The sequence below is a fragment of the Capricornis sumatraensis genome, unplaced genomic scaffold, assembly GCF_032405125.1.
Source record: "Capricornis sumatraensis isolate serow.1 unplaced genomic scaffold, serow.2 scaffold3, whole genome shotgun sequence".
In the NCBI taxonomy this organism is placed as follows: Eukaryota; Metazoa; Chordata; class Mammalia; order Artiodactyla; family Bovidae; genus Capricornis; species Capricornis sumatraensis.
The window spans coordinates 7,368,369-7,383,570 of NW_027184614.1; positions in this window are offsets into that span (position 1 = coordinate 7,368,369).

Genomic DNA, 15,202 nt, shown 5'->3' on the forward strand with positions numbered 1-15,202 from the left:
CAAGTGGTTTTGGGAAGTTGGGCTTCAATCACGTTAGAACACACACTCATATCATGAACAAAAGTAAACCCAAAATGGCTTAAGGACTTCACCATAAGACATGATACCATAAAACTCCTTGTTGTTCTGTCGTTCAGTTGTGTCTGATTGTTTGAGACCCCATGGACTGCAGCACTCTAGGCTTCCATGTCCTTCACTATCTTCCATAATTTGCTGAAACTCACATCTATTGAGTTGATTATGCCATCTAACCATCTCATTCACTGTTGCCCTTTTCTCCTCCTGCCCTCAATATTTCCCAGCATTAAAGATGTTTTCAATGAGTCAGCTCTTCCCAGCAGGTGGTCAAGTATTGGAGCTTCAGTATCAGTCCTTCCAATGAATATTCAGGGTTGATTTACTTTAAGATTGACTGGTTTGATCTCCTCTCCAAGGAACTCTCATGAGTCTTCTCTAGCACCACATTTCAAAAGCAATTCTTCAGTGCTCAGCCGTTTTTATGGTCCAACTCTCACATCTATATGTGACTACTGGAAAAACCATAACTTGATGAGACAGAGCTTCATTGTCAAAGTAATGTCTCTGCTTTTTAATACACTGTCTAGGTTGTCATAGCTATTCTTCCAAGGAGTAAGTGTCTTTTAATTTCATGGCTACAGTCACTCTCACAGTTATTTTGGAGGCCAAGAAAATAAAGTCTGTCACTATTTGTGTTTTTCCCCATCTATTTGCCATGAAATTTTGGGATCATATGCCATTATCTTAGACTTTTGAATGTTGGGTTTTAAGCAAGCTTTTTCACTCTCCTTTTTCACCCTCATAAAGAGGCTCTTTAGTTCCTCTATACTTCCTGTCATTTGGTTGGTGTCAGCTGCATATCTGAGGTTATTGATGTTCCTCCCAGCCATCTTGATTCCAGCTTGGGCTTCATCCAGCCCAGCGTTTTGCATGATGTACTCTGCATGTAGGGCTTACTGCATAGCTCAGCTGGTAAAGAATCTGCCTGCAATGCAGGAGACCCTGGTTTGATTCCTGGGTTGGGAAATTCCTCTGGAGAAGGGATAGGCTACCCAGTCAAGTATTCTTGGGCTTCCCGGGTGGTTCAGATGGTGAAGAATCTGCCTTTAATGAGGGAAACCTGGGTTCAATCCCTGGGTTGGGAAGATCCCCTGGAGGAGGGCATTGTGACCCAGTCCAGTTTTCTTGCCTGGACAATACCCATGGACAGAAGAGCCTGGTGGACTACAGTCCATGGGGTTGCAAAGAATTGGACATAACTGAGTAACTAAGCACAGCATACACCACACTCTGCATGCAAGTTAAATAAGCAGGATGACAATAAACAGCCTTGTTATACTCCTTTCCAAACTTTGAACCAGTCCATGGTTCCATGTCTGATTCTAACTGTTGCTTCTTAACCTGCATACATGTTTCTCAGGAGGCAGTTTTGATTGTCTGCTTTTCCATGTCTAAGAATTTTCCACAGTTTGTTGTGATAGCATAGTCAATGAAGGAGAAGTAGATGTTTTCTTGGAATTGCCTTGTTTTTCCTATGTTCCAGTGGATGTTGGCAATTTGACCTCTGGTTCCTCTGCCTTTTCTAAACCCAGCTTGAACATATGGAATTTGTCAGTTCACATACCACTGAAGCCTAGCTTGAAGGATTTTGAGTAAAATCTTACTAGCATATGAAATGAGTTCAATTTTATGGTAGTTTGAACATTCTTTGGCCTTGTGCTTCTTTGGTATTAGAATGAAAACTGGATCTTTTCTAGTCCTGTGGCCACTGCTGAATTTTCCAAATTTGCTAGCATATTTAGTATAGCACTTTCACAGCATCATTGTTTAAGATTTGAAATAGCTCAGCTAGAATTCTGTTACCTCCACTAGCTTTGTTTGCAGTATTGCTTCTTAAAGGCCCACTTGACTTCACACAGCAGGATGTGTGGTTCACACCATCATGGTTATCCAGGTCATTAAGACCTTTGCTGTAGCAATCATAGGCAAAACATCTTCTAACATAGTTGCACCAGTGTTTTCTTAGGTCAATCTCCCAAGGTAATAGAAATAAAAATGAAAATGAACAAATAGTATCTAATCAAACTTATACTTTTGCACGACAAAGGAAACCATAAACAAAATGAAAAGACAACCTTCAGAATGGGAGAAAATAGTTGCAAAAATGGAGCTGACAAGGGCTTATACAACTCAACAACAACAACAGCAAAACAACAACAAATACAACCCAATCAAAAAAGGAGAAGAAGACATAAATGGACATATCTCCATAAAAGACATGCAGATGGCCAATAAGCACATGAAAAGATGCTCAACATTGCTAATTATTAAACAAATGCAAATAAAAACTGTAGTGAGTTAGGACACTCTACATATGTACACCCATGGCTGGTTCATGCCAATGTATGGCAAAAATTACTACAATATTGTAAAGTAATTAGCCTCTGATTAAAATAAATTAATTAATTTTTAAAAAAGTACAGTGAAGTACCACCTCAGACCAGTCAGAATGGCCATCATTAAAACATCACCAAGTAGCAAATGCTGTAGAGAGTGTGGAGAAAAGGGAATACTCTTATCTTGTTGCTGAGAATGTACATTGATGAAGCCACTATGGAAAACAGTGTTGATATTCCTCAAAAACCTAAAAATGGAGTGGCCATATGATATAGCAATCTCACTCCTGGGCATATACCCAGAAAAAAACTATAATTCAGAAGGATACAGGCACATTTATGTTCCTAGCAGCACTATTTACAATAGCTAAGAAAGACATGAAAACAACCTAAATACCTAAATGTTTATCAACAGAATAGATACAGAAGATATGGTGTGTGTGTGTGTGTGTGTGTGTGTGTGTATGAGTAATATTTCATGAGATATTACTAAGCCATCAGAATCAAATAATGCCATTTTATATGAAGTAAGTCATAAGGAGAAAGACATATACTGTATTATATTACTTATATGTGGAATCTAAAATAGAGTACAGATCAATATATCTACAAAATAAAAATAGTCACAGATTTAGAGAACAGACTTGTGGTTGCCAAGAAGGAAGGGGTTGGAGTGATGGCATGGGACTCAAGGATTAACAGGGGCAAATAATTACATATATTTGGGACACATATATGTATAACTGAGTCATTTTGCTGTATATAAGAAATTAATACAACATTGTAAATCAACTATTCTTGAATAAAAATTTTCAAAAAAAGGAAGATAATCATTTTATGTAATGTAATTAAAAAGTTTTTAAACCCCAGAACATAATCACTTTTGTTTTATTAAATTTGTCTCCTTCCTTTCTGTACTCACAATGAAATAATATCAGAAAAGAATTGAAGTTTTGTTGAAATTGCTATCATATAACTTATGCTTTGAAATTGGTAAGCATAAACTTTATTTTTATTTTTTAAAAAGGTATAGATAAATCAGAAGATAGTCATGATTTGTTAGTAAAGAAAGATACATTATATAGCATTTTTAGCAATTAAAAATCAGCAGGTGTATACATGTGTGTAAACATGTGTATGTATACTTTTTAATATACATATATATTTACTTTAAATAAATTTATATAACAAAAATATGCATAAATCTGCTAACAGTGTTTGACTGTGAATATTGGCATTATTACTCTTCCCTTTCATGTATCACTGCTTTGTCATGGTAAAGGGGCTTGCATAATTCAATGAAGCTATGAACCATGCCATGCAGGATAACCCAAGATGCATGGATCATATTGAAGAGTTCTGACAAAATGTGGTCCACAGGAGAAATAATGACAACCCACTCCAGTATTCTTACCTGGAAAACTCCATGGACAATAAGTATGAAAAGGGAAAAAGATATGATGCTTGGAGATGAGCCCCCTTAGGTTAGAAGATGTCCAATATGCTACTAGGGAAGGGCAGAGAGCAGTTACTAATAGCTCTAGAAAGAATGAAGCAGCTGGGCCAAACCAGAAACGATGCTCTGTTGTAGGTGTGTCTAGTGGTAAAAGTAAAGTTCAATACTGTAAAGAGTAATATTGCATAGGCACCTGGAATGTTGGGCTTCCTAGGTGGTGCTAGTGGTAAAGAACCTGCCTGCCAATTCAGGAGATATAAGATACATGGGTTCGATCCCTATGTTGGGAGAATCCCCTGGAGAAGGGCATGGCAACCCACTTCAGTATTCTTGCCTGTAGAATTCCAATGGACAGAGGAACCTGATGGGCTACATTCCATCGGATCATACAGAGTTGAACATGATTGAAGTAACTTAGCATCCACATCACCTGGAATGTTAGGTCCGTGAATCAAGGTAAACTGGATATGATCAAGCAGGAGATGGAAAGATTGAACATTGACATCATGAGACTCAGTGAACTAAAATGGATGGGAAAGGGCAAATTTAATTTAGATGACCAGTATATGAACTACTATGAGCAAGAATACCTTAGAAAATGGAATAGCCCTCATAGTCAACAAGAGACCAAAATGCACTGCTGCTGCTGCTGCTGCTAAGTCGCGTCAGTTGTGTCCAACTCTGTGCGACCCCATAGACGGAAATCCACCAGGCTCCTCTGTCCCTGGGATTCTCCAGGCAAGAACACTGGAGTGGGTTGCCATTTCCTTCTCCACCAAAATGCACTATTGGGGTGCAATCTCAAAAATGACAGAATGTCTTTCATTCATTTCTAAGGCAAACTATTCAACATCACAGTAATCCAAGTCTATGGCGAACCACTGATGCCAAAGAAGCTGACGTTGACCAGTTCTATAAAAGCCTACAACACTTTCTAGAATGAACACTGGGCAAAAAAAAAAAGAGAGAGAGAGAGAGAGATGTCTTTCTCATCATACAGGATTAGAATGCAAAAGTATAGACCCAAGAGACACCTATAATAACACGCAAGTTTGGCCGTGGAGTACAGAATAAAGCAGGGAAACTCCAGATATGTTTCTAATAAGCAGGCATGTTTAAAAACAATTGGACTGTATGAGGATCCTTTACTTTTATCCTGTTTCACTTTTTCTATTTCATATTCACTGCTCCCATTTTGATTTAGTCTATGTTTTTCCAATTTTTCCATCACTCTCTCTTTTTAAATATAAATTAATTTATTTTAATTGGAGGTTAATTACTTTACAATATTGTATTGGTTTTGCCATACATCAACATGAATCCACCACGGGTGTACATGTGTTCCCCCTCCTGAACCCCCTTCCCAGCTCCCTCCCCATACCATCCCTCTGGGTCATCCCAGTGCACCAGGCCCGAGCATCCTGTATCATGCATTGAACCTGGACTGGCGATTCGTTTCACATATGATATTATACATGTTTAAATGTCATTCTCCCAAATCATCCCACCCTCTCCCTCTCCCACAGAGTCCAAAAGACTGTTCTATATATCTGTGTCTCTTTTCCTATCTCGCATACAGGGTTATCATTACCATCTTTCTAAATTCCATATATATGCATTAGTATACTGCATTGGTGTTTTTCGTTCTGGCTTACTACACTCTGTATAATAGGCTCCAGTTTCATCCACCTCATTAGAACTGATTCAAATGTATTGTTTTCAATGGCTGAGTAATACTCCATTGTGTATATGTACCACAGCTTTCTTATCCATTCATCTACTGATGGACATCAAGGTTGCTTCCAGGTCCTGGCTATTATAAACAGTGCTGCGATGAACATTGGGGTACACGTGTCTCTTTCAATTCTGGTTTTCTCAGTGTGTATGCCTAGCAGCGTGATTGCTGGGTCATATGGCAGTTCTATTTCCAGTTTTTTAAGGAGTCTCCACACTGTTCTCTATAGTGGCTGTACTAGTTTGCATTCCCTCCAACAGTATAAGAGGATTCCCTTTTCTCCACACCCTCTCCAGCATTTATTGCTTGTAGACTTTTGGATTGCAGCCATTCTGACTTGTGTGGAATGGTACCTCATTGTGGTTTTGATTTGCATTTCTCTGGCAATGAGTGATGTTGAGCGTCTTTTCATGTGTTTGTTAGCCATCTGTATGTCTTCTTTGGAGAAATGTCTATTTAGTTCTTTGGCCCATTTTTTGATTGGGTGGTTTATTTTTCTGGAATTGAGCTGCAGGAGTTGCTTGTATGTTTTTGAGATTAATTCTTTGTCAGTTGCTTCATTTGCTATTATTTCCTCCCATTCGGAAGGCTGTCTTTTCACGTTGCTTATAGTTTCCTTTGTTGTGCAGAAGCTTTTAATTTTAATTAGGTCTCACTTGTTTATTTTTGCTTTTATTTCCAGTATTCTGCGAGGTGGTTCATAGAGTATCCTGCTATGATGTATGTCGGAGAGTGTTTTGCGTATGTTCTCCTCTAGGAGTTTTCTAATTTCTGGTCTTACATTTGGATCTTTAATCCATTTTGAATTTATTTTTGTGTATGGTGTTAGAAAGTGTTCTAGTTTCATTCTTTTACAAGTGGTTGATCAGTTTTCCCAGCACCACTTGTAAAGAGATCGTCTTCTCTACATTGTATATTCGTACCTCCTTTGTCAAAGCGTCTGCCTAGAATGCAGGAGACCCAGGTTCGATCCCTGGGTCGGGAAGATCCCTGGAGAAAGAAATGGCAACCCGCTCCAGTACTCTTGCCTGGAGAATCCCATGGAGGGAGGAGCCTGGTATGCTAAAGTCCACGGGGTCACAAAGAGTTGGACACAGTTTCCCTGGTGGCTCAGAGGGTAAAGTGTCTGCCTGCAATGCGGGAGACCTGGGTTCGATCCCTGGGTAAGGAAGATTCCCTGGAGAAGGAAATGGCAACCCACTCCAGTACTCTTGCCTGGAAAATCCCATGGACAGAGAAGCCTGGTGGGCTACAGTCCATGATCGCAAAGAGTCGGACACGACTGAGCGATTTCACTTTCACTTGTCAAAGATAAGGTGTCCATAGGTGCTTCGATTTATCTCTGGGCTTTCTATTTGGTTCCATTGATCTATATTTCTGTCTTTGTGCCAGTACCATACTGTCTTGATGACTGTGGCTTTGTAGTAGAGACTGAAGTCAGGCAAGTTGATTCCTCCAGTTCCATTCTTCTTTCTCAAGATTGCTTTGGCTATTCGAAGTTTTTTGTATTTCCACACAAATTGTGAAATTATTTGTTCTAGCTCTGTGAAAAGTACCGTTGGTAGTTTGATAGAGATTGCATTAAATCTATAGACTGCTTTGGGTAGTACACTCATTTTCACTCTATTGATTCTTCTGATCCATGAACACGATATATTTCTCCATCTATTAGTGTCCTCTTTGATTTCTTTCACCAGTGTTTTAAGTTTTCTATATATAGGTCTTTAGTTTCTTTAGGTAGATATATTCTTAAGTATTTTATTCTTTTCATTGCAATGGTGAATGGAATTTTTTGCTTAATTTCTCTTTCTGTTTTCTCATTATTAGTGTATAGGAATGCAAGGAATTTCTGTGTGTTGACTTTATATCCTGCAACTTTACTGTATTCATTGATTAGCTCTAGTAATTTTCTGGTGGAGTCTTTAGGGTTTCCTATGTAGAGGATCATGTCATCTGCAAAGAGAGAGTTTTACTTCTTTTCCAATTTGGATTTCTTTTGTTTCTTTTTCTGCTCTGATTGCTGTGGCCAAAACTTCCAAACCTATGTTGAATAGTAATGGTGAAAGTGGGCACCCTTGTCTTGTTCCTGACTTTAGGGGAAATGCTTCCTGTTTTTCACCATTGAGGATAATGTTTGCTGTGGGGTTGTCATATATAGCTTTTATTATGTTGAGATGTGTTCCTTCTATTTCTGCTTTCTGGAGAGTTTTTATTGTAAATGGATGTTGAATTTTGTCAAGGCTTTCTCTGCATCTATTGAAATAATCATATGGCTTTTATTTTTCAATTTGTTAATGGGGTGAATTACATTGATTGATTTGTGGATATTGAAGAATCTTTGCATCCCTGGGATAAAGCCCACTTGGTCATGGTGTATGATTTTTTTAATGTGTTGCTGGATTCTGTTTGCTAGAATTTTGTTAAAGATATTTGCCTCTATGTTCATCAGTGATATTGGCCTGTAGTTTTCCTTTTTGGTGGCATCTTTGTCAGGTTTTGGTATTAGGGTGATGGTGGCCTCATAGAATGAGTTTGGAAGTTTACCTTCCTCCGCAATTTTCTGGAAGAGTTAGAGTAGGATAGGTGTTAGCTCTTCTCTAAATTTTTGGTAGAATTCAGCTGTGAAGCCGTCTGGACCTGGGCTTTTGTTTGCTGGAAGATTTCTGATTACAGTTTCAATTTCCATGCTTGTGATGGGTCTGTTAAGATTTTCTATGTCTTCCTGGTTCAGTTTTGGAATGTTGTACTTTTCTAAGAATTTGTCCATTTCTTCCACGTTGTCCATTTTATTGGCATATAATTGCTGATAGTAGTCTCTTATGATCCTTTGTATTTCTGTGTTGTCTGTTGTAATCTCTCCATTTTCATTTCTAATTTTATTGATTTGATTTTTCTCCCTTTGTTTCCTGATGAGTCTGGCTAATGATTTGTCAATTTTATTTATCCTTTCAAAGAACCAGCTTTTGGCTTTGTTGATTTTTGCTATGGTCTCTTTTGTTTCTTTTGCATTTATTTCTGCCCTAATTTTTGAGATTTCTTTCCTTCTACTAACCCTGGGGTTCTTCATTTCTTCCTTTTCTAGTTGCTTTAGGTGTAGAGTTAGGTTATTTATTTGACTTTCTTCTTGTTTCTTGAGGTATGCCTGTATTGCTATGAACTTTCCACTTAGCACTGCTTTTACAGTGTCCCACAGGTTTTTGGGTTGTTTTGTTTTCATTTTATTCGTTTCTATGCATATTTTGATTTCTTTTTTTTTTTTTATTTCTCCTGTGATTTGTTGGTTATTCAGCAGCGTGTTGTTCAGCCTCCATATGTTGGAATTTTTAATAGTTTTTCTCCTGTAATTGAGATCTAATCTTAATGCGTTATGGTCAGAAAAGATGCTTGGAATGACTTCAAATTTTTTGAATTTGACAAGGCTAGTTTTATGGCCCAGGATGTGATCTATCCTGGAGAAGGTCTGTGTGTGCTTGAGAAAAAGGTGAAATTCAATGTTTTGGGTGAAATGTCCTATAGATATCAGTTAAGTCTAACTGGTCTATTGTATCATTTAAAGTTTGTGTTTGCTTGTTAATTTTCTGTTTAGTTGATCTATCCATAGGTGTGAGTGGGGTATTAAAGTCTCCCACTATTATTGTGTTATTGTTAATTTCCCCTTTCATACTTGTTAGCATTTGTCTTACATTTTGCAGTGCTCCTACGTTGGGTGCATATATTTAAAATTGTTATATCTTCTTCTTGGATTAATCCTTTGATCCTTGTGTAGTGTCCTTCTTTGTCTCTTTTCACAGCCTTTGTTTTAAAGGCTATTTCATCTGATATGAGTATTGCTACTGGTAATTTCTTTTGGTCTCTATTTGCATGGAGAATCTTTTTCCAGTCCTTCACTTTCAGTCTGTATGTGTCCCTTGTTTTGAGGTGGGTCTCTTGTAGGCAACATATATAGGGATCTTGTTTTTTGTATCCATTCAGCCAGTCTTTGTCTTTTGGTTGGGGCATTCAACCCATTTACGTTTAAGGTAATTATTGATAAGTATGATCCCATTGCCATTTACTTTATTATTTTGGGTTCAGGTTTATACATCCTTTTTGTGTTTCCTGCCTAGAGAAGATCTTTTAGCATTTGTTGGAGAGCTGGTTTGGTGGTGCTGAATTCTCTCAGCTTTTGCTTGTCTGTAAAGCTTTTGAATACTCCTTCATATTTGAATGAGATCCTTGCTTGGTACAGCAAGCTGGGCTGTAGGTTATTTTCTTTCATCACTTTTAGTCTGTCTTGCCATTCCCTCCTGGCCTTTCTATTGAAAGATCCACTGTTATCCTTATGGGAATCCCCTTGTGTGTTATTTGTTGTTTTTCCCTTGCTGCTTTTAATATTTGTTCCTTGTGTTTGATCTTTGTTAATTTGATTAATGTGTCTTGGGGTGTTTTGCCTTGGGTTTATCCTGTTTGGGACTCTCTGTGTTTCTTGAACTTGGGTGATTATTTCCTTCCCCATTTTAGGGAAGTTTTCAACTATTATCTCCTCAAGTATTTTCTCAAGGTCTTTCTTTTTGTCTTCTTCTTCTGGGACTCCTATGATTCGAATGTTGGAGCATTTCATATTGTCCTGGAGGTCTCTGAGATTGTCCTCATTTCTTTTAATTTGTTTTTCTTTTTTCCTCTCTGATTCATTTATTTCTGCCATTCTATTTTCTACTCCACTAATCCTATCTTCTGCCTCCCTTATTCTACTATTCGTTGCCTCCAGAGTGTTTTTGATCTCATTTATTGCATTTTTCATTATATATTGAACTTTTTTTTTTTCTTCTAGGTCCTTGTTAAACGTTTCTTGCAACTTCTCAGTCCTTGCCTCTAGCCTATTTATCTGTGATTCCATTTTTATTTCAAGATTTTTGATCATTTTCACTATCATTATTCGGAATTCTTTATCAGGTAGACTCCCTATCTCTTCCTCTTTTGTTTGGTATGGTGGGCATTTATCATGTTTCTTTACCTGATGGGTATTCCTCTGTCTCTTTATCTTGTTTATTTTGTTGTGTTTGGGATGGCCTTTCTGTATTCTGGCAGTGTGGAGTTCTCTGTATTGTGGAGTTTCCTAGCTGTGGGTGGGGTTGTACAGGTGGCTTCTCATTGTTTCTTGGTCAGGGAAGCTTGTGTTGGTGTTCTGGTGGGTGGAGCTGGATTTCTTCTCTCTGAAGGCAATGAAGTGTCCAGTAATGAGTTATGAGATGTCAATGGTTTTGGAGTAACTTTGTGCAGCCTGTATATTGGAGCTCAGGGCTATGTTACTTTATTGCTGGAGAATTTGCATGGTATGTTTTGCTCTGGAACTTGTTGGCCTTGGGTGGTGCTTGGTTTCAGGACTATGGTTTTTCCTGTGGTCATGTATGAATGTGAGAGTTGGACTGTGAAGAAGGCTGAGCACCACAGAATTGATGCGTTTGAACTGTGGTGTTGGAGAAGACTCTTGAGGGTCCCTTGGACAGCAAGGAGATCCAACCAGTCCATTCTGAAGGAGATCAGCCCTGGGTGTTCTTTGGAAAGAATGATGCTAAAGCTGAAACTCCAGTACTTTGGCCAACTCATGTGAATAGTTGACTCATTGGAAAAGACTGATGCTGGGAGGGATTGGGGGCAGGAGGAGAATGAGACGATTAGGATGAGATGGCTGGATGGCATCACGGACTCGATGGCCACGAGTCTGAGTGAACTCCGGGAGTTGGTGATGGACAGGGAGGCCTGGCGTGCTGCGATTCACGGGGTCGCAAAGAGTTGGACATGACTGAGTGACTGAACTGAACTGAACTGAGTCAGTCTTATTTTGTGTGAGCAGGCCTGGCGGTGTCTTAGGTTAAGGCTTTTCACCTACTAGCTATCCCACAGTCTGATTTGCTAGCCCAAGTTAGTTCCTTCACATTGCCCCTGGGGCATTCAGACTTGGTCCTTACTCTAAGCAATGCAGCCCATGCCTCCCTGCCCAGACCCTGCTTGCTAGTTGTGGATGCAGACATCTGCACTGCTTCTCCACTGGGGGAGTTACTGTTGGGCACATAATCTGTGGTTTTTAATTATATTGTTTAATTTTTCCTCCTGGTAATATTGCCCTATCTGGTTCCAAAGCTTTCCACACACTCGGCAGTGAGAGTGTTTCCTGGGGTTTAGAAACTTCTCTTTTTTAAGACTCCCTTCCTGGAACAGAGGTTCGTCCTACCTCTTTTGTCTCTCTTTTTGTCTTTTATAGTTTTTCCTCCCTCCTTTTGAAGACAATGGGCTGCTTTTCTGGGTGCCTGATGTCCTCTGCCAGCATTCAGAAGTTGTTTTGTGGAATTTACTCAGCGTTCAAATGTTCTTTGGATGAATTTATCAGGGAGAAAGTGGTCTCCCCGTACTATTCCTGGACCATCTTAGGACCGCCTCCTCTCTCTTTTTTTTTGATGTTCTTTTTCAAGCCTTTATCAAGCATAGTAGAAAAACTTTCATATACATATATAAAAATAATACATATCATTTATATATTTTAGAAAAATTATGATTTTTGCTTAACTAAAAATTCTATGACATTTTGATTCCACACATTTGACTTTGTATTAATAGAATTCTAGTTTTCTAATTGAAAAAATATATATATGCAACAAGAAACTACGATACTTTGGCCACCTGATGTGAACAGCTGACTCATTGGAAAAGACCTCAATACTGGGAAAGAATTGAATGGAAAAGGAGAATGGGTGACAGGATGAGATGGTTGATAGCATCACCAACTCAATGGACATGAATTTTTAAAATTAATTAATTAATTTTAATTGGAGGTTACTTTACAATATTATGGTGATTTTTGCGATGCATCAACATGAATCAGCCACAAGTGTACATGTGTCCCCCTAACCTGAACCCCTCTCACTTCCCTACCCATCCCATCCCTCTGGGTTACCCCAGAGCATTTGCACTGTCATCTGTTTTACATATGGTCGTATACATGTTTCAATGCTATTATCTCAAATCATCCCACTGTCACCTTCTCCCACACAGTCCAATAGATTTTTTAGCAAACTCTCAGAGATAGTGAAGGACAAATGACTATGGCATGGGGTCACAAAGAATTGGACATGACTTACTGACCAAATAGCAACAAAATGATCATATCTGACTCTTTGTGACTCCATGGACTATACAGTCCATGGAATTCTACAGACCAGAACACTGGTGTGGGGACGTTTCCTTTCTCCAGGGGATCTTCCCAATCCAGGGATCAAACCTAGGTCTCCTGCATTTCAGGCAGATTCTTTACCAGCTAAGCCACAAAGGAAGCCCAAGAATACTAGAGTGGGTAGCCTATCCCTTCTCCAGCAGATCATTCTGACTTGCATTGCAGGTAGATTCTTTACAACTGAGCTGTCAGGGAAGACTAGTAAGTGCTGAAAAATCAACAAATCTTGAAATTTCCCTTACTTTTTGCTAAAAACTATAATTATATTAGTAATTATAACTTTAATTTAAAAATCAATAACATTTACTACTCACATGCAAGTTGTGCAGCTTTAGCAACCACATTTGAATGAGGAGCAGTGGCAAAACTTTTCTTCTATAACACAGAGAGCTCAACCTGGTGCTTTGTGACAACCTAGGAGCATGAGTTGGAAAATTGGATAATTCAGCCATGGCCACAGGACTGGAAAAGGTCAGTTTTCAGTCCAATCCCAAAGAGAGGCCATGCCAAAAAATGCTCAAACTACTGCACAATTGCATTCATCTCACTCGCTACTAAAGTAATACTCAAAATCCTCCAAGCCAGGGCTCAACAATACATGAACTGTGCATTTCCAGATGTTCAAGCTGGGTTTAGAAAAGGCAGAGGAACTGGAGATCAAATTGCCAGTATCTGATAGATCATTTAAAAAGCCAGAGGGTTCCAGAATAACATCTATTTCTGCTTTATTGACTATACCAAAGACTTTGACTGTGTGGATCACAATAAACTGTGGAAAATTCTGAAAAAGATGGGAATACCAGACCACCTGACCTGCCTTTTGATAAATCTGTATGCATGTCAGGAAGCAACAGTTAGAACTGGACATGGAACAACAAACTGGTTCTAAATAGGAAAAGGAGTACATTAAGGCTGAATATTGTCATCCTGCTTATTTGACTGATATGCAGAGTACATCATGAGAAACACCGGGCTGGAAGACACAAGCTGGAATCAAGATTGCAGGGAGAAATATTAATAACCTCAGATATGCAGATGACACCCCCCTTATGGTAGAAAGTGAGGAAAAACTACAGAACCTCTTGATGAAAGTGAAAGAGGAGAGTGAAAAAGCTGGCTTCATTGAAACATGTATAATATAATATAAGAAACTAATCACCAGTCTAGGTTCAATGCAGGATACAGGATGCTTGGGGCTGGTGCACTGGGATGTCCCAGAGGGATGGTATGGAGACGGAGGTGTAGTGGGGTTCAGGATTGGGAACACGTGCACACCCATGGTGGATTCATGTTGATGTATGGCAAAACCAATACAATATTGTAAATTAAAAAAGTAAAATAAAATAATAATAATAATAATAATAATAAAATAAAAAAGAAAACTAAGATCATGGCATCTGGTCCCATCACTTCTTGGCAAACAGATGGGGAAACAGTGGAAACAGTGGCACACTTTATTTTGGAGGGCTCCCAAATCAAGGCTGATGGTAACTGCAGCCATGAAATGAAAAAATGCTATTCCTTGGAAGGAAAGTTATGACCAACCTAGACAGCATATTAAAAAGCAGATGACTTTGTCAACAAACGTCCATCTAGTCAAGGCTATGGTTTTTTCCAGTGGTCATGTATGAATGTGAGAGTTGGACTATAAAGAAAGCTGAGCACTAAAGAATTGCTGCTTTTGAACTGTGGTGTTGGAGAAGACTCTTGAGAGTCCTTTGGATGCAAGGAGATCCAGCCAGTCCATCCTAAAGGAAATCCATCCTGAATATTCATTGGAAGGACTGATGTTGAAGCTGAAACTCCAATACTTTGCCCACCTGATGCAAAATCTGACTCATTTGAAAAGACCCTGATGCTGAGAAAGACTGAAGGTGGGAGGAGAAGGGAATAACAGAGGATGAGATGGTTGGATGGCATCACTGACTCAATGGACACGAGTTTGGGTAAACTCCGGGAGTCAGTGATGGACAGGGAGGCCTGGCCTGCTGCAGTCCATGGGGTTGCAAAGAGTTGGACACGATTGAGCAACTGAACTGAACTGAATTGACTGAAAGGGGTGGGATGCAGTGGGGAGTGGGAGGGAGATTCGAGATGGAGGGGACTTATGTATGCTTATGTCTGATCCATCCGTGTTGTTGTTTGACAGAAGCCAACATGGCATTGTAAGGCAATTACCCTCCAACTTAAAATAAATTAAAAAAAAAAAAAAAAACTTCTTCTACTAAACACATGTAAAATGATTTCAATGAGAAAATCTTTATCATTCAGAAAAATTAACAAATTATATTCAAATATATATCATTAAGCAAAACTAGTCATGGATCTATGAAAACATTATTCAGCAAAAATAGTAAGAATTTCTAGATGAAAACAGACATGATATATGA